Raw genomic sequence first — 22,192 nt, 5'->3', positions numbered from 1 at the left:
AATGAAATTAAATACTCAATTTTTAATATTTTTTATAAAATAACATTAACAAATATTTTTCTTAATTACTATTTTAATTTCTTTAATTTACATTTGTTAAGTCTTTTGTTATTTTTAAAATAATATAAAAATAAAGTAAAAATTTCTTTTAATATTAAGCAATAATATTGACACAAATTTTTATTTTCTGGCATCTAAAGTGTGATACCATAGATATTTGTGGAGAAGTCGATCGAAAATAAGCATAGATTAATATAAAAAAAAAATATTACTTGTTAAGTTTTAAACAATTTAAGTTTAGACGAAACGAGATGGAAATAGAAAAGAAGAAATCGAAAAAAATTTTTTCATTTGAAATTTTTATTCAAATAAATGAAATTCAAAAAGTTATCAAGTATAAGCGAAATTAATTGCTTTTGACTATATGCGAATTAATTATTGATAGAAAAAAATTCAATGTAAAAATAAATAGAAAATATAAAATAAATTTTCTTCATTTTCAAATATTCGTTTTCAAGAAAATTGAATTTGAAAATTTGTTAATACGATTACAAATGTTCCATCTCAATTTTCAAAAAAAGAAGATTTAATAAGATTACTTATTCATTCGTATATTATATCGAAATTTTATTTGTATTTGAAAAATTTTCGAACTTAATTTGCTAGAAAATAAAACCTCAAATTATATAAATTATATTCTACATTATTAAAATTATAGAAAAAAAACATATATGAAAAGAAAAAAGAAGAATTATAAAAAAATAAATTAATTATTAATTAATTAAAATTTAATTAAAATTTAAATTAATTAAAAAGAATATGTTGTATTACCACAGCATTTCAATTCATTCAGCTTTGGAACGCAAACAAAGTACAGAAAGTTACCTTATAATGTGATTGCGATAAGATTATTTTTTAATGAAAATTTTTAGAAGATTTTTTAACAATAAACTAGATACCTCAAGATTTCCGTTTTTATATTCTATATTAATTTGTAGGTAATTATTCTATATTAATTTATATAGTAATTTGTATAAAAATTGTCACGATTTCGAAATTTCGCGGATTTCATTTTGGACATTATCCCATCCCTTCCATTAGAAATATTCATCATCTCGAAAAGCATCTCGAAAATAACCTTGATTGGTTTTCCAAAAAAATCAAGATTAATCAGGAATGCTACGACATAAACGAACGAAATGAGCAACGCAAAAATAAAATAAATTCAATTATCGCGAAAACAAGATCGATTATCATTCGCAAAAGAATTCACTTCAATATCAACAGCACTTATTTCTTATTAAGGAACTGTCATCATTTCAATAAGATTCAACATCACTAAGTTGAAATTGAATCATTCGGAGCGTCACAACAACGTACATACAATCTATATATATCTTTTATATATCTGTTTTCAACAGAATATAAAAATTTTATATTTTCGATTTAATTCTTCAAGTAAAATCATTTCTTTCACGATTGTATCATCATCCGTGAGATGATAACTTTTATAATTTCTATTAGATAGTTTTGTAATAAAATATTTTTTTATTTTTTGATATATATATATATATATATATATATACTATACATTAATATTACACATATACATTAATATGTTATAAAGTATTTCTGTTGATTCATATATATTTAAGTATAGAAATCAAACTTATATAAGTGATTTATAATTTTTCGTTATTCATTAATACTCCTTAAATTAAAAATTATATAAATTAATGTTCAATTTGAAACGAAATAAATTTTACTTAAAATCTTTTTTAATACGTTGCGAAACAATTAAATAAAAACTTTTCAGCTAATGATTTAGCTGATGGAAGATAATTATAACTAAAAAGAAACAAATATTTTATAAGTATAATACTTTTTAAATAGATAAGACATATTTTTCTTATTTGCTTAATAATATTGTTCGACTAATTAAATATTCCATTAGCTTCTGTTATTAGTTCATAGAAAATTGTGTGATCAATCAGTTTATTAATTATGTTATTGGGATAATTCATCATTACTTCATATGACAATTTAAGTGATTTTTTTTTAAATTTATTTTACAAATATATGATATATATAATGAAAATATTGATACAGTTCTTCACAAGTATACTAAAAAAAAATTCAGTAAATTATAGCATATTAAATAATAATATTACATATTAATATATTTTCCATATATATGTATTCCAGAATTCCGAAGAAATATAAAATTTTCCGTTTTTATTCGTAAGTTTCGAATGTAGTTTGATATCATACAAGTATAATTTATTACGCAAAAAATCTACTATAATTCTTATGGAAGTATTCTAAAATATGCCAATTTCTGCTTCTTGTTTTACAGAAGGCTTTAAGCAGGCCTCGGATTCAAGATACGATATCCATATTCAATTTACATATCAACGATTTTCTATGTCTCTAAGTCAAAAAACTCATTTTTATACGAATCTTTTGTAGAAACTGTAATGGATATACTTTACATTTGCAATTATAGAATATAATGACGCGTCGCGCAATGATTCATCTCACCAAATAAAATCGATCAAACTATATAAATTAATTCTATAAGTTCATTTAAACGTTTTACATAGATCGAGTTTTCATTTTGTGGTCATAACGCAAGTTTTTGTTTTTATCGTGTCTTAAACGATGAATTGTATATACATTAGTAAACCATAAAACCATTTATTTTATCGTTTTTATGAAGACACTTTTACGAAGACAAAGAAATACCCATAAAAAAAAGAATATTCTAATACATAAATAAATCACGATTACATAAACAAATTATATATTCGATTGCTGCCATAAAGTAAATTATATTCTTTTATAATTAATTAACTTCTTAATTAACTTGTGATTTGAATGATTTTAAACTATTATATAAATACATCTTAAAATGCTTTGACAAATCGTATGATCGTATCATTTTTAAAGAAAAAAAGGAAATTGATTTTTCTATGATCTACATATCTATCAAAAATTACTTATGTTAAATTATGTAATATTTAATATTATGCTTTAAGTTTTTCTTCAAATTTAATTTGATTTTTTTTTATATCATTAATAATAACCAATATTCAAAAATAAAGATATGTTTATTTTACATTTTTCATTGTATATAATAACAAATTTGTGTGAAATCGAAATTACATTATATCATCATTTGAAACTAAAGAATGGAAATTCAGTTCTTCATAAGTACAGTAAAAAAAAAGTTCAGCAAATCATATATATTAAGTAATATATATTATATTATAATTAGTTAATATATATATATTATAATATAAAATATTATAATATATATATATTAAGTAATATATATTATATCATATATATTAAGTAATATATGTATTTGGATCTTTTTTACAGAATTAATTTATACAATTTTTCAAACAGGTTTACAAGTTTGACTTATTTTAAATACAATTACAAAAACTCATGCTAATTTACTTGACAAAAGATCATTAAAATTTTACGGCAAGAATATTTGATATTCTTTTTAATATATTGTATGCAATTATATTTATTTTTTATATTTCATATAGTTCTTTATATAATATAGTTCTTTATATAAAAAAAAAATTCTTAGAAAGAGAGAAAAGAATCATATTTTGGATGCATTTTACTTTACAGTAAATCATACTTTCGTTTACAAAGATCATGTCAATATCAATTATGACAAGAAAGAAATTAGTACTATTCATAAGAATTGAATCATGTTGTATGTTCTAAAATAATGTTAAGATAATATTTCCAGATAAATTATTTATCAATATTTTGAAAGTCGTAATTGATCTCGTGATCTCGTATGATCTCGTGACTTTTCTATACCATGTAATGTACCATCACGAGAACTTTCAGTAAGAAATCATAATTTTTCATTACTTTTTTTGCATTTTTTCCCTCTATTTTGTGTTTCTATAAAATAAACATTTATATAACATTCTATTTTAAATACAATTATAAAATATAATATAAAAATATATAAAAAATATATAAACTAGATTTGTCTCATTCTAATTTCGTCTTTTCTCGTTATGGATTCGTGATAGATTATGATAAATTTAAAATTTTTTTTGTAAATTATATTTATTTAGATTATGCACTTTTAAAATTATATAGAATTGATTTTATTTGATTATTATATCTAAATTGGTTGCTCAACACGATATTATTTAATATTTTATATAAAAAAAATGATGATATAAGACAGATAAAATTTTCTTTAACTTCGTTATGTATTTTTAGATGTACTTTTATTTAAAATTTTAAAAAATTTCTTTTTCTTCTGGATTTCTGGATTCAATTTTATATTATAGTTTTTCTTAAGATATTAAATCTTAATTATCTGTTTAATGAAAAACTGAGATTGAGATATGAAAACATAAAAATTTCACCAGTATTAATTGATAATACAATCAATTTGAAAAAAAAATATTAAAAAAAAATCAGAAATCTTTTTTATTTAAAAATTCAATAATCTTTTGAAATCTTTTTACAAATAAATCGTCTCAAATTATATTTTCAATACTTATTCTATGTTATAATAGTATCTTTGTATTTTTTATCTAATTTTCTCGGTTCCAAAATCATGTAGAAAAGACAAATTCAAGAATTTATAATTATGATTTAATCGATGGAAAAAAGATAATCACGTTTCTTTAAATTCAATTTATTATTAATTGAAACTGAAATAATTCTCCATCGTATCGCAATATGAAGCAACGAATAAGTTTGTGAATGAACTTATAAATCGTAATAATATGTCGGTACAAAAAATAATATAAAGGTTAGATAAAAACGAAATATAAGAACTCGTAGCTTCTGGTGCAACACCTGTGAGCTGTATAGATCAGTATGTGGGTCTCGCGTACCGGAAATCTCTCTTCGAATAGAGTGATCCTTTTGAAATACGAATGCATATTCACACATGTTGCAGAATCTTTCATTTGAAAATTTGAAACTTGATAAAATCGAAATATCCAAAAATTTGAGATTCTAAAATTTGAAAATCTAAAAATTAAAGTACCTCAAAAATTATAACTAAATTAATTACTTAAAGAATATTTTAATTTTTTCAATTTTTTCAAATTCTTCACAATTAATAAATAGCTAATAACGAACAATATTAATAAAAAATCAATTAGTTAAAAAAAATAATAATTAAGTACTATGTAAATGTTATCAAAACTGAACATTTCTTAATGTTGAGAAACTTTGTTTATAGAAACATACTTAAACTACTACGATATAATGTGGAAAGATTAAAAATAAAAAAAAGAGTAAAAATAAAATTAGAATAAAGCATTAAAAAAATAAAGCATCTAAAAGTTAATGATTAGAATAATATTTACGAATAAAGTTATTTCGATAAATTATTTCAATAATTTAATAAATTAATAATAATCGCAAATAATAGCTACGAATAAATGTTATTTAAATATTTTAATAAATAATTATTTAAAAATTTTTAAATATTATTTTTTCAACGGATTAATGCTCATCATGTGTGCACACGTATCTAGAAAATTGTTGCGATCATTTGATACAGATAATTTTTATATATAATAATTATATAAAATAATTTTTCACTATGCATCTTAATACGTAGTTCGCGATGCATTAGACATACCTTGTATTTACATGTATGCGTATAGATGCTGACTTCATAGAATTTACTTACCGGAAAATCCGGTCTGTAGCCACGGGATACCACTGTTTAATAATTTTGCTTCTTGCATGATTCTAGATAATCTTCCTACCATTGTGTTATTTTTTCAAGAATAAACAATTAACGTATTCTATTTTATGTACAGAATTAATTTTCGGAATATTAAAGAAAAATGGATATTAATTGAATGAAGTTTGATTATAGTTTTTAAAAAAATTTTTACAAAAAAAAATAACTTTGAGTTTAAAAATTTTTTTATTTTTTTTAAATTTTTTAATTATTTTTGATTAATCTTTTTTATACAGAATTTTGTATAAGATAATTTGGAATGCTCAAAAATTACATAATATTCAATAAAATTATTATTTCATTATTTCACTAAAATTTGTTTTATATTAAGTTCTTTTAAATATTAGAAAATATTAAAAGTGTTTGATATTGATATTAGGATTTTAATATTTTCGGTAAATCTAGAATACTTCTAAAAAAATCAATAGAGAATCCTACTGATTTTATTTTTTTATTTTAGAATGTTAATTAAATTATTAAATTTAAATTTTTAAATTAAAAATGAGATTTATTTATAATTCTATAATTATATTCTATAATAAAATATTAATTATTTTAAATATTTAATTACAGAAAATAATATAATACTTTTCTCTAAAATTCATATCTTAAAATCTTAATTTTGATAATTATAATCACACATCATAGATGTGAAAATCACTTTTTTGAAATATTGATTCTCATCAACTTCTTAAAAACCGAATATACAACGGAAGTTACACCTTCTGTTCATACTTAACTTTATTATTTTCGGGATTGTTGATTCGCGAAACATATTTTCATGTCTTTACATTATATTACATCGAATGCCAATGATTATTCTGTAAACAAACTGTTATCAACATATGCAGATATTCGAGATTTATTGATGAATAATTTACGGATATATTTTCAGTTATTAAATTATATTCTTTATGATTAGTTATTTGAAAAATTAATATATATCGTATGAATTTTATTAATTTAAAATAGATGTTGCAAGATGAACTTTCAAAAATATAAATGCCAAATAATAAATAAAAATCAGTATCATTCTAGACTTTCTGGGATATTTTCACAAATGTAGGGGAATTATTTTGTGTGCATTATGTATTAAACGATAATGTTGATAGAGATAATTAAAATTTTAACTTAATAGTTATTCAGTTTTACATTGGATGATCGTTTTCGTATAAAATAACGAAATATTAATATTAATTATTATAATTGACGATATATTAATTTAAATAAATTAAAATAAAATAATAAATTAAAATAAGTTAAATTAAAATAAGTACAAAGGACTAATATACTTACGATTGTTCGTATCCACAGTAATAGTATTGTAACGATTTTGATGAATATAAGCTAATACCTGGATATTTGTCAAATTCTCTTCGACAACAAATGGTATACTTCATAAAGATGAGTGGATTATGATGAGTGGTATAAATAGTTACACACGTGGAGAGCGTGTCTATTAAAGAGCACGGTTTCTCACAAAATCGCAGCAAAGCATAATCGTACGATGAGGTGTTAAAACAACACTACTGTAATTAATAATCTTTGGCGATCGGACTACGACGTGTTCACAACAAGATTTTTTTAGTAGTGACATTCGTGCCCTTTTTAAAGAAAAATCCCTTTTTAATTCGATTGGAATAGTTTCTTGTTGGGACATAACTCTTGTTGGCCAATAACAATAATATCGCGGCCTGTTCGCGATACCCGCCAAATTCGAGGAAATTCCTCGCTTAGTGATCTGTATTCAAAAATCTTATAAACAAGAACAGAATTATTTTTATACATTTTTCGAACTAGAACAATGTTATTTGTCTTTGAATTAGCCGCGTCTGGAATATATCATCGTTAGGATCGGTTCAGTTAGTGAAGTACGTTAGAAATATACAATATAAGTGTCGGCTAAATTCTCAAAGACAGTCTTCTCAGATAACACCATCTTTCGTTTAGACTTAATAGAGATCCGCACGCGATAAAAACAAAAAGAGTTTTTTATATGAAAAATTTCTCCGAATAAGCTATTTATAAATCTCGTGAGTAATAAATATTCGTAAACAAACACTTTTGGTCGATTTTAAATATAAAGATATTATAATATTATATCAATATATTTCAATGATACAAATATATAATATAAATAATCAAATAACGTGTTAATTCTATCATTCAATTATATATAACCAAACAATATATATTTAGTTTTGTATTAAATTTTTCTAAACTTGAAAATTTAGAAATTTAAAAAATTAAAATTGGATATTGCAAAAAATTGATATCTTCTTCGTTTTATAATATATTTTAAACAAACAAAATATTTTATTTATTTTTATAAAAAATTATTTTTTATTAATAATATACTTTATTTCTGTTCTAAATTTGATACTTTTTTCAATATGTATTATTTATTCATTCGATAGTTCAATTATTTATATGAGGATATTTATATAACTGCAATATTCGTTAATTTAATTTGAAAATTTATATCTTCAAATCTAATTCGAATCACTGTCCATCAATCGTCAAGCAACAATTGCAAGAATTTATCGGGTTGGTGCTCTATTTCCGATCAAAGTTCCGCGTTCTTATCGATTGATATTTTTGAATACCAATTGATCTAAGATAGGTTCTGTATGTCGAATGCGATCTTCTAAATCTCGGTAGTTCTAAAATGATTTCTAGTTCCTTCTTGCGTATCGTTAGAAAGACGACGCAAATGGTAATCCGACTCTGGTAGTGTTTTAACTACTAACTCCTTCCTGTAGACATCGTGCATTCGATTACAATGCCGATATAACTTCATGCTGGTCTACGTGAATATCATTCGTTTGAAGAGTCAAATAAATCGATTGATATAAGCTATAATAATGATAGTAGTGAAACAAATTGCTTTTTTTTTACATATTCTCTCACACTTATTCCTTAATATTTAAATATGATTTTAATTCCATTTCGAATAATATTTTTAACTATAAATAAATATTGTTTTTTATCTCCACGTTTATTTTAAAAAAAGAAAAAAAGAACAAAAATAACGATGTTAGATTCTATCTATTTTAATTTTAACAACAGAAGGAGAAAGATGAATATTTTAACTTAATGGATATATATAGTCCAAGCTTTTTATTTTACTGCCATTATATTTTTAGATACACCAAAAGTTGTACCAAAAGTTCCTATATCTAGTAACCAAATTTCTTGCTTCGTTTCATTACTTACGTTTAAAGATGATGAAATAGAATAAGTTAACAGTCGTGCTTCTGCATAACATCTTAAGGATGTCTGTGTACGTTAACAGTGTGCAGTGACAGACATATTGGATGAATTTTTTCCTTATAAAAAAAAACAAAAAAATATTGATATATTTATTATATTACATAAAAATCATTGACGTTAATATTTGTCTTATTCCAATAATATATATAGAGTTTAATTTTTAATTTTATGATCTTAGGAAAACTTACACGATATTTAAGAACATTAGAGTCAAAACTTGCTTCACTTTCACAAGAAAACACAATGCAGTGGATTCTAATGAAACCAGTGTTGTTTTATCATTACAAATTGTTGCATTTATTAATAGCAATTGAACAAATCCACACCATATCGGACCTTTGGACCTTTATCTCGATTTTATCTTCTATAGAAAAAAATCAAGCAATCGTGCCGATAAAATTACATATGCTTCGGAATTGATGAATTTTCTTTTTCCACAAGATTCTTTAAATACATGCATAATAGTATTTAAACACAAACCACGAGATCAGACCATTATAAATTCCACATTGTTGAATATTTATACTGTCGATTATTTATATTATCGATTTCCACGTAATAGTTAAATAATATTATTCTTAATTAGCAATATAGACAATTAAATCTTATTATAGAACATGATATTTAAAATGGATTATTATTATTATGAATGTTTATCAATATATTAAATACAAAAATTATTATAAATTTAAATATTTCTGCATTATTATAATTCTTCTAATTATATCGTATAATTTTAAAAAGTATAATCTTCAAAATAATGAAACTATGAAAATTAAGATTGGAGAGAAACTATATGTGAGATTTATATTTATTCATGTTTTAAAATTCTATTATATAAACAATTGTTAATTTTAAAATAATTTTATAATAAATTGGTAAAAGTATTCCACAGAAAAGTAGTTCAATTATTTACGCTTTTATACTTAGCATAAAATATATATTAAATTTTATATTTGGTCATTATAATTTTTTTTTTTAAATATGAAAGGCAATTAATTTCGTCTAATATTCAGTATTGAATTTAGTTCTTGATTGGCAATGATTCATGAAAGTTTGGTTGATATATTCTTACATATTTAAAATTCTTTGGCTTCTTCGTATTACTATTTATAATCTGATTCGTGTAAATTATCAATAATAAAAATCTATAAATCTGTAAAATATTTTTTATCATAAAATTTAATTGCAATAAAATATGAATCTTTGCTTAAAATATAATTTTATATATTTATAATTCAACATTTTAATCTTTCCGCTTTTCAGATATTCTCAATATTCAGTTTTTGTAATTTTATTGAACTAAACTAACTGAAAATAAGTAGAAATTAAATTATATAATTTCATATAATTGCTAATTGAATACAACTATTATTATTAAAATTTCCTGTGTTATGATATTAAATGCCTATTTATATCATTTAATTATCATTCTTGGGAAAATCAATGAACGTGTTAATAAATAGAAACATGTTCCATGATTAATTAATGGAAAAAACTGATAGTTGTTAAAACTATTGTGGGAAAGATTATAGAATGATTTAATATTTATTAAAGGTATAAATAACTTTTATTTGAATATTTTATAAAATTATAAACTGTTTGGAATCAAATTTAATATTGTTACGATTAATTAAATTATTGATAATGTATGTAATATTTAATACATTTTGTTTTTCATAATGGAATAATTTAACACAAACTAATTCACTATTGTAAAAAAAGAAGATCGCACTTTTAAGATTATTTTCAGGATTAATGGAAAGAATTATTTCAAGGGATCTAGAGATTTTTGTTTGACTCTGACTTGAAAAATCACCATTTAAATTTTTGGATTTATAACCAAATATCTTTTTTCTCATTGGAATATTAGAAAATAGGAAGTGAGAGAGTACTTAAAAAATAAATAAGTAATTAAAAAAGTCTAATTTTTTAAATTATTATATAAATTATTATATAAATTTCAAACATAATATATCGAAATTTAAAATTTTGGAAATGTGAAATTGAATATACTATATATGATATAGTTAGTAAATTAAATTTACTAAAGATAAAAGAAAGCTACAATTTAAATTATTCCATTATGAAAAACAAAATGTATTAAATATTACATACATTATCAATAATTTAATTAATCGTAACAATATTAAATTTGATTCCAAACAGTTTATAATTTTATAAAATATTCAAATAAAAGTTATTTATACCTTTAATAAATATTAAATCATTCTATAATCTTTCCCACAATAGTTTTAACAACTATCAGTTTTTCCATTAATTAATCATGGAACATGTTTCTATTTATTAACACGTTCATTGATTTTCCCAAGAATGATAATTAAATGATATAAATAGGCATTTAATATCATAACACAGGGAATTTTAATAATAATAGTTGTATTCAATTAGCAATTATATGAAATTATATAATTTAATTTCTACTTATTTTCAGTTAGTTTAGTTCAATAAAATTACAAAAACTGAATATTGAGAATATCTGAAAAGCGGAAAAAATTAAAATGTTGAATTATAAATATATAAAATTATATTTTAAGCAAAGATTCATATTTTATTGCAATTAAATTTTATGATAAAAAAATATTTTACAGATTTATAGATTTTTATTATTGATAATTTACACGAATCAGATTATAAATAGTAATACGAAGAAGCCAAAGAATTTTAAATATGTAAGAATATATCAACCAAACTTTCATGAATCATTGCCAATCAAGAACTAAATTCAATACTGAATATTAGACGAAATTAATTGCCTTTCATATTTAAAAAAAAAAATTATAATGACCAAATATAAAATTTAATATATATTTTATGCTAAGTATAAAAGCGTAAATAATTGAACTACTTTTCTGTGGAATACTTTTACCAATTTATTATAAAATTATTTTAAAATTAACAATTGTTTATATAATAGAATTTTAAAACATGAATAAATATAAATCTCACATATAGTTTCTCTCCAATCTTAATTTTCATAGTTTCATTATTTTGAAGATTATACTTTTTAAAATTATACGATATAATTAGAAGAATTATAATAATGCAGAAATATTTAAATTTATAATAATTTTTGTATTTAATATATTGATAAACATTCATAATAATAATAATCCATTTTAAATATCATGTTCTATAATAAGATTTAATTGTCTATATTGCTAATTAAGAATAATATTATTTAACTATTACGTGGAAATCGATAATATAAATAATCGACAGTATAAATATTCAACAATGTGGAATTTATAATGGTCTGATCTCGTGGTTTGTGTTTAAATACTATTATGCATGTATTTAAAGAATCTTGTGGAAAAAGAAAATTCATCAATTCCGAAGCATATGTAATTTTATCGGCACGATTGCTTGATTTTTTTCTATAGAAGATAATAAATCGAGATAAAGGTCCAAAGGTCCGATATGGTGTGGATTTGTTCAATTGCTATTAATAAATGCAACAATTTGTAATGATAAAACAACACTGGTTTCATTAGAATCCACTGCATTGTGTTTTCTTGTGAAAGTGAAGCAAGTTTTGACTCTAATGTTCTTAAATATCGTGTAAGTTTTCCTAAGATCATAAAATTAAAAATTAAACTCTATATATATTATTGGAATAAGACAAATATTAACGTCAATGATTTTTATGTAATATAATAAATATATCAATATTTTTTTGTTTTTTTTTTATAAGGAAAAAATTCATCCAATATGTCTGTCACTGCACACTGTTAACGTACACAGACATCCTTAAGATGTTATGCAGAAGCACGACTGTTAACTTATTCTATTTCATCATCTTTAAACGTAAGTAATGAAACGAAGCAAGAAATTTGGTTACTAGATATAGGAACTTTTGGTACAACTTTTGGTGTATCTAAAAATATAATGGCAGTAAAATAAAAAGCTTGGACTATATATATCCATTAAGTTAAAATATTCATCTTTCTCCTTCTGTTGTTAAAATTAAAATAGATAGAATCTAACATCGTTATTTTTGTTCTTTTTTTCTTTTTTTAAAATAAACGTGGAGATATAAAAAACAATATTTATTTATAGTTAAAAATATTATTCGAAATGGAATTAAAATCATATTTAAATATTAAGGAATAAGTGTGAGAGAATATGTAAAAAAAAAGCAATTTGTTTCACTACTATCATTATTATAGCTTATATCAATCGATTTATTTGACTCTTCAAACGAATGATATTCACGTAGACCAGCATGAAGTTATATCGGCATTGTAATCGAATGCACGATGTCTACAGGAAGGAGTTAGTAGTTAAAACACTACCAGAGTCGGATTACCATTTGCGTCGTCTTTCTAACGATACGCAAGAAGGAACTAGAAATCATTTTAGAACTACCGAGATTTAGAAGATCGCATTCGACATACAGAACCTATCTTAGATCAATTGGTATTCAAAAATATCAATCGATAAGAACGCGGAACTTTGATCGGAAATAGAGCACCAACCCGATAAATTCTTGCAATTGTTGCTTGACGATTGATGGACAGTGATTCGAATTAGATTTGAAGATATAAATTTTCAAATTAAATTAACGAATATTGCAGTTATATAAATATCCTCATATAAATAATTGAACTATCGAATGAATAAATAATACATATTGAAAAAAGTATCAAATTTAGAACAGAAATAAAGTATATTATTAATAAAAAATAATTTTTTATAAAAATAAATAAAATATTTTGTTTGTTTAAAATATATTATAAAACGAAGAAGATATCAATTTTTGCAATATCCAATTTTAATTTTTAAATTTCTAAATTTTCAAGTTTAGAAAAATTTAATACAAAACTAAATATATATTGTTTGGTTATATATAATTGAATGATAGAATTAACACGTTATTTGATTATTTATATTATATATTTGTATCATTGAAATATATTGATATAATATTATAATATCTTTATATTTAAAATCGACCAAAAGTGTTTGTTTACGAATATTTATTACTCACGAGATTTATAAATAGCTTATTCGGAGAAATTTTTCATATAAAAAACTCTTTTTGTTTTTATCGCGTGCGGATCTCTATTAAGTCTAAACGAAAGATGGTGTTATCTGAGAAGACTGTCTTTGAGAATTTAGCCGACACTTATATTGTATATTTCTAACGTACTTCACTAACTGAACCGATCCTAACGATGATATATTCCAGACGCGGCTAATTCAAAGACAAATAACATTGTTCTAGTTCGAAAAATGTATAAAAATAATTCTGTTCTTGTTTATAAGATTTTTGAATACAGATCACTAAGCGAGGAATTTCCTCGAATTTGGCGGGTATCGCGAACAGGCCGCGATATTATTGTTATTGGCCAACAAGAGTTATGTCCCAACAAGAAACTATTCCAATCGAATTAAAAAGGGATTTTTCTTTAAAAAGGGCACGAATGTCACTACTAAAAAAATCTTGTTGTGAACACGTCGTAGTCCGATCGCCAAAGATTATTAATTACAGTAGTTTTGTTTTAACACCTCATCGTACGATTATGCTTTGCTGCGATTTTGTGAGAAACCGTGCTCTTTAATAGACACGCTCTCCACGTGTGTAACTATTTATACCACTCATCATAATCCACTCATCTTTATGAAGTATACCATTTGTTGTCGAAGAGAATTTGACAAATATCCAGGTATTAGCTTATATTCATCAAAATCGTTACAATACTATTACTGTGGATACGAACAATCGTAAGTATATTAGTCCTTTGTACTTATTTTAATTTAACTTATTTTAATTTATTATTTTATTTTAATTTATTTAAATTAATATATCGTCAATTATAATAATTAATATTAATATTTCGTTATTTTATACGAAAACGATCATCCAATGTAAAACTGAATAACTATTAAGTTAAAATTTTAATTATCTCTATCAACATTATCGTTTAATACATAATGCACACAAAATAATTCCCCTACATTTGTGAAAATATCCCAGAAAGTCTAGAATGATACTGATTTTTATTTATTATTTGGCATTTATATTTTTGAAAGTTCATCTTGCAACATCTATTTTAAATTAATAAAATTCATACGATATATATTAATTTTTCAAATAACTAATCATAAAGAATATAATTTAATAACTGAAAATATATCCGTAAATTATTCATCAATAAATCTCGAATATCTGCATATGTTGATAACAGTTTGTTTACAGAATAATCATTGGCATTCGATGTAATATAATGTAAAGACATGAAAATATGTTTCGCGAATCAACAATCCCGAAAATAATAAAGTTAAGTATGAACAGAAGGTGTAACTTCCGTTGTATATTCGGTTTTTAAGAAGTTGATGAGAATCAATATTTCAAAAAAGTGATTTTCACATCTATGATGTGTGATTATAATTATCAAAATTAAGATTTTAAGATATGAATTTTAGAGAAAAGTATTATATTATTTTCTGTAATTAAATATTTAAAATAATTAATATTTTATTATAGAATATAATTATAGAATTATAAATAAATCTCATTTTTAATTTAAAAATTTAAATTTAATAATTTAATTAACATTCTAAAATAAAAAAATAAAATCAGTAGGATTCTCTATTGATTTTTTTAGAAGTATTCTAGATTTACCGAAAATATTAAAATCCTAATATCAATATCAAACACTTTTAATATTTTCTAATATTTAAAAGAACTTAATATAAAACAAATTTTAGTGAAATAATGAAATAATAATTTTATTGAATATTATGTAATTTTTGAGCATTCCAAATTATCTTATACAAAATTCTGTATAAAAAAGATTAATCAAAAATAATTAAAAAATTTAAAAAAAAAAAAATTTTTAAACTCAAAGTTATTTTTTTTTGTAAAAATTTTTTAAAAACTATAATCAAACTTCATTCAATTAATATCCATTTTTCTTTAATATTCCGAAAATTAATTCTGTACATAAAATAGAATACGTTAATTGTTTATTCTTGAAAAAATAACACAATGGTAGGAAGATTATCTAGAATCATGCAAGAAGCAAAATTATTAAACAGTGGTATCCCGTGGCTACAGACCGGATTTTCCGGTAAGTAAATTCTATGAAGTCAGCATCTATACGCATACATGTAAATACAAGGTATGTCTAATGCATCGCGAACTACGTATTAAGATGCATAGTGAAAAATTATTTTATATAATTATTATATATAAAAATTATCTGTATCAAATGATCGCAACAATTTTCTAGATACGTGTGCACACATGATGAGCATTAATCCGTTGAAAAAATAATATTTAAAAATTTTTAAATAATTATTTATTAAAATATTTAAATAACATTTATTCGTAGCTATTATTTGCGATTATTATTAATTTATTAAATTATTGAAATAATTTATCGAAATAACTTTATTCGTAAATATTATTCTAATCATTAACTTTTAGATGCTTTATTTTTTTAATGCTTTATTCTAATTTTATTTTTACTCTTTTTTTTATTTTTAATCTTTCCACATTATATCGTAGTAGTTTAAGTATGTTTCTATAAACAAAGTTTCTCAACATTAAGAAATGTTCAGTTTTGATAACATTTACATAGTACTTAATTATTATTTTTTTTAACTAATTGATTTTTTATTAATATTGTTCGTTATTAGCTATTTATTAATTGTGAAGAATTTGAAAAAATTGAAAAAATTAAAATATTCTTTAAGTAATTAATTTAGTTATAATTTTTGAGGTACTTTAATTTTTAGATTTTCAAATTTTAGAATCTCAAATTTTTGGATATTTCGATTTTATCAAGTTTCAAATTTTCAAATGAAAGATTCTGCAACATGTGTGAATATGCATTCGTATTTCAAAAGGATCACTCTATTCGAAGAGAGATTTCCGGTACGCGAGACCCACATACTGATCTATACAGCTCACAGGTGTTGCACCAGAAGCTACGAGTTCTTATATTTCGTTTTTATCTAACCTTTATATTATTTTTTACCGACATATTATTACGATTTATAAGTTCATTCACAAACTTATTCGTTGCTTCATATTGCGATACGATGGAGAATTATTTCAGTTTCAATTAATAATAAATTGAATTTAAAGAAACGTGATTATCTTTTTTCCATCGATTAAATCATAATTATAAATTCTTGAATTTGTCTTTTCTACATGATTTTGGAACCGAGAAAATTAGATAAAAAATACAAAGATACTATTATAACATAGAATAAGTATTGAAAATATAATTTGAGACGATTTATTTGTAAAAAGATTTCAAAAGATTATTGAATTTTTAAATAAAAAGATTTCTGATTTTTTTAATATTTTTTTCAAATTGATTGTATTATCAATTAATACTGGTGAAATTTTTATGTTTTCATATCTCAATCTCAGTTTTTCATTAAACAGATAATTAAGATTTAATATCTTAAGAAAAACTATAATATAAAATTGAATCCAGAAATTCAGAAGAAAAAGAAATTTTTTAAAATTTTAAATAAAAATACATCTAAAAATACATAACGAAGTTAAAGAAAATTTTATCTGTCTTATATCATCATTTTTTTTATATAAAATATTAAATAATATCGTGTTGAGCAACCAATTTAGATATAATAATCAAATAAAATCAATTCTATATAATTTTAAAAGTGCATAATCTAAATAAATATAATTTACAAAAAAAATTTTAAATTTATCATAATCTATCACGAATCCATAACGAGAAAAGACGAAATTAGAATGAGACAAATCTAGTTTATATATTTTTTATATATTTTTATATTATATTTTATAATTGTATTTAAAATAGAATGTTATATAAATGTTTATTTTATAGAAACACAAAATAGAGGGAAAAAATGCAAAAAAAAAAGTAATGAAAAATTATGATTTCTTACTGAAAGTTCTCGTGATGGTACATTACATGGTATAGAAAAGTCACGAGATCATACGAGATCACGAGATCAATTACGACTTTCAAAATATTGATAAATAATTTATCTGGAAATATTATCTTAACATTATTTTAGAACATACAACATGATTCAATTCTTATGAATAGTACTAATTTCTTTCTTGTCATAATTGATATTGACATGATCTTTGTAAACGAAAGTATGATTTACTGTAAAGTAAAATGCATCCAAAATATGATTCTTTTCTCTCTTTCTAAGAATTTTTTTTTATAAAGAACTATATTATATAAAGAACTATATGAAATATAAAAAATAAATATAATTGCATACAATATATTAAAAAGAATATCAAATATTCTTGCCGTAAAATTTTAATGATCTTTTGTCAAGTAAATTAGCATGAGTTTTTGTAATTGTATTTAAAATAAGTCAAACTTGTAAACCTGTTTGAAAAATTGTATAAATTAATTCTGTAAAAAAAGATCCAAATACATATATTACTTAATATATATGATATAATATATATTACTTAATATATATATATTATAATATTTTATATTATAATATATATATATTAACTAATTATAATATAATATATATTACTTAATATATATGATTTGCTGAACTTTTTTTTTACTGTACTTATGAAGAACTGAATTTCCATTCTTTAGTTTCAAATGATGATATAATGTAATTTCGATTTCACACAAATTTGTTATTATATACAATGAAAAATGTAAAATAAACATATCTTTATTTTTGAATATTGGTTATTATTAATGATATAAAAAAAAATCAAATTAAATTTGAAGAAAAACTTAAAGCATAATATTAAATATTACATAATTTAACATAAGTAATTTTTGATAGATATGTAGATCATAGAAAAATCAATTTCCTTTTTTTCTTTAAAAATGATACGATCATACGATTTGTCAAAGCATTTTAAGATGTATTTATATAATAGTTTAAAATCATTCAAATCACAAGTTAATTAAGAAGTTAATTAATTATAAAAGAATATAATTTACTTTATGGCAGCAATCGAATATATAATTTGTTTATGTAATCGTGATTTATTTATGTATTAGAATATTCTTTTTTTTATGGGTATTTCTTTGTCTTCGTAAAAGTGTCTTCATAAAAAAACGATAAAATAAATGGTTTTATGGTTTACTAATGTATATACAATTCATCGTTTAAGACACGATAAAAACAAAAACTTGCGTTATGACCACAAAATGAAAACTCGATCTATGTAAAACGTTTAAATGAACTTATAGAATTAATTTATATAGTTTGATCGATTTTATTTGGTGAGATGAATCATTGCGCGACGCGTCATTATATTCTATAATTGTAAATGTAATGTATATCCATTACAGTTTCTACAAAAGATTCGTATAAAAATGAGTTTTTTGACTTAGAGACATAGAAAATCGTTGATATGTAAATTGAATATGGATATCGTATCTTGAATCCGAGGCCTGCTTAAAGCCTTCTGTAAAACAAGAAGCAGAAATTGGCATATTTTAGAATACTTCCATAAGAATTATAGTAGATTTTTGCGTAATAAATTATACTTGTATGATATCAAACTACATTCGAAACTTACGAATAAAAACGGAAAATTTTATATTTCTTCGGAATTCTGGAATACATATATATGGAAAATATATTAATATGTAATATTATTATTTAATATGCTATAATTTACTGAATTTTTTTTTAGTATACTTGTGAAGAACTGTATCAATATTTTCATTATATATATCATATATTTGTAAAATAAATTTAAAAAAAAATCACTTAAATTGTCATATGAAGTAATGATGAATTATCCCAATAACATAATTAATAAACTGATTGATCACACAATTCTCTATGAACTAATAACAGAAGCTAATGGAATATTTAATTAGTCGAACAATATTATTAAGCAAATAAGAAAAATATGTCTTATCTATTTAAAAAGTATTATACTTATAAAATATTTGTTTCTTTTTAGTTATAATTATCTTCCATCAGCTAAATCATTAGCTGAAAAGTTTTTATTTAATTGTTTCGCAACGTATTAAAAAAGATTTTAAGTAAAATTTATTTCGTTTCAAATTGAACATTAATTTATATAATTTTTAATTTAAGGAGTATTAATGAATAACGAAAAATTATAAATCACTTATATAAGTTTGATTTCTATACTTAAATATATATGAATCAACAGAAATACTTTATAACATATTAATGTATATGTGTAATATTAATGTATAGTATATATATATATATATATCAAAAAATAAAAAAATATTTTATTACAAAACTATCTAATAGAAATTATAAAAGTTATCATCTCACGGATGATGATACAATCGTGAAAGAAATGATTTTACTTGAAGAATTAAATCGAAAATATAAAATTTTTATATTCTGTTGAAAACAGATATATAAAAGATATATATAGATTGTATGTACGTTGTTGTGACGCTCCGAATGATTCAATTTCAACTTAGTGATGTTGAATCTTATTGAAATGATGACAGTTCCTTAATAAGAAATAAGTGCTGTTGATATTGAAGTGAATTCTTTTGCGAATGATAATCGATCTTGTTTTCGCGATAATTGAATTTATTTTATTTTTGCGTTGCTCATTTCGTTCGTTTATGTCGTAGCATTCCTGATTAATCTTGATTTTTTTGGAAAACCAATCAAGGTTATTTTCGAGATGCTTTTCGAGATGATGAATATTTCTAATGGAAGGGATGGGATAATGTCCAAAATGAAATCCGCGAAATTTCGAAATCGTGACAATTTTTATACAAATTACTATATAAATTAATATAGAATAATTACCTACAAATTAATATAGAATATAAAAACGGAAATCTTGAGGTATCTAGTTTATTGTTAAAAAATCTTCTAAAAATTTTCATTAAAAAATAATCTTATCGCAATCACATTATAAGGTAACTTTCTGTACTTTGTTTGCGTTCCGAAGCTGAATGAATTGAAATGTGGTAATACAACATATTCTTTTATAATTAATTTATTTTTTTATAATTCTTCTTTTTTCTTTTCATATATGTTTTTTTTCTATAATTTAATAATGTAGAATATAATTTATATAATTTGAGGTTTTATTTTCTAGCAAATTAAGTTCGAAAATTTTTCAAATACAAATAAAATTTCGATATAATATACGAATGAATAAGTAATCTTATTAAATCTTCTTTTTTTGAAAATTGAGATGGAACATTTGTAATCGTATTAACAAATTTTCAAATTCAATTTTCTTGAAAACGAATATTTGAAAATGAAGAAAATTTATTTTATATTTTCTATTTATTTTTACATTGAATTTTTTTCTATCAATAATTAATTCGCATATAGTCAAAAGCAATTAATTTCGCTTATACTTGATAACTTTTTGAATTTCATTTATTTGAATAAAAATTTCAAATGAAAAAATTTTTTTCGATTTCTTCTTTTCTATTTCCATCTCATTTCGTCTAAACTTAAATTGTTTAAAACTTAACAAGTAATATTTTTTTTTTATATTAATCTATGCTTATTTTCGATCGACTTCTCCACAAATATCTATGGTATCACACTTTAGATGCCAGAAAATAAAAATTTGTGTCAATATTATTGCTTAATATTAAAAGAAATTTTTACTTTATTTTTATATTATTTTAAAAATAACAAAAGACTTAACAAATGTAAATTAAAGAAATTAAAATAGTAATTAAGAAAAATATTTGTTAATGTTATTTTATAAAAAATATTAAAAATTGAGTATTTAATTTCATTTGTTTATCATCATGTTTTAAATATTTTTAATATATTAAAAATTTTTTTTAATCAATGACTCTATGTTATATTCTTTTGTTAATAACCTAACCTTTTGTTAAATGAATTTTTAAAAAATTATTAATTTATTTAATATTTTAAAAACTGATGAAATGAAAAGAATCAATCATTTAATTTAAAATCATTTTAAAAGGATAAAATCAATCTTCAAAAATTCAACTATTTTCCGATTTTATGTTATAATTCCCAAAAGAAAAATAAAAAAAAATTGAGACAAGGAATCAGTTTCTTTTTATAATTATCATTTGATAAAACATTTTTTAATTGTTTATTTAGTTAAAAAAGTTATAAACGAAAAATTAATAATTTTTAAAAATTTTTCAACATGTAGTTTTAATCAATAGTTTAAATAACCATGTAATA

Source organism: Apis cerana, unplaced genomic scaffold (assembly GCF_029169275.1).
Source record: "Apis cerana isolate GH-2021 unplaced genomic scaffold, AcerK_1.0 Chr0_AcerK, whole genome shotgun sequence".
Classification (NCBI taxonomy): domain Eukaryota; kingdom Metazoa; phylum Arthropoda; class Insecta; order Hymenoptera; family Apidae; genus Apis; species Apis cerana.
The sequence above is the reverse complement of the archived record's forward strand: the minus strand, read 5'-3'. Positions refer to the sequence as shown.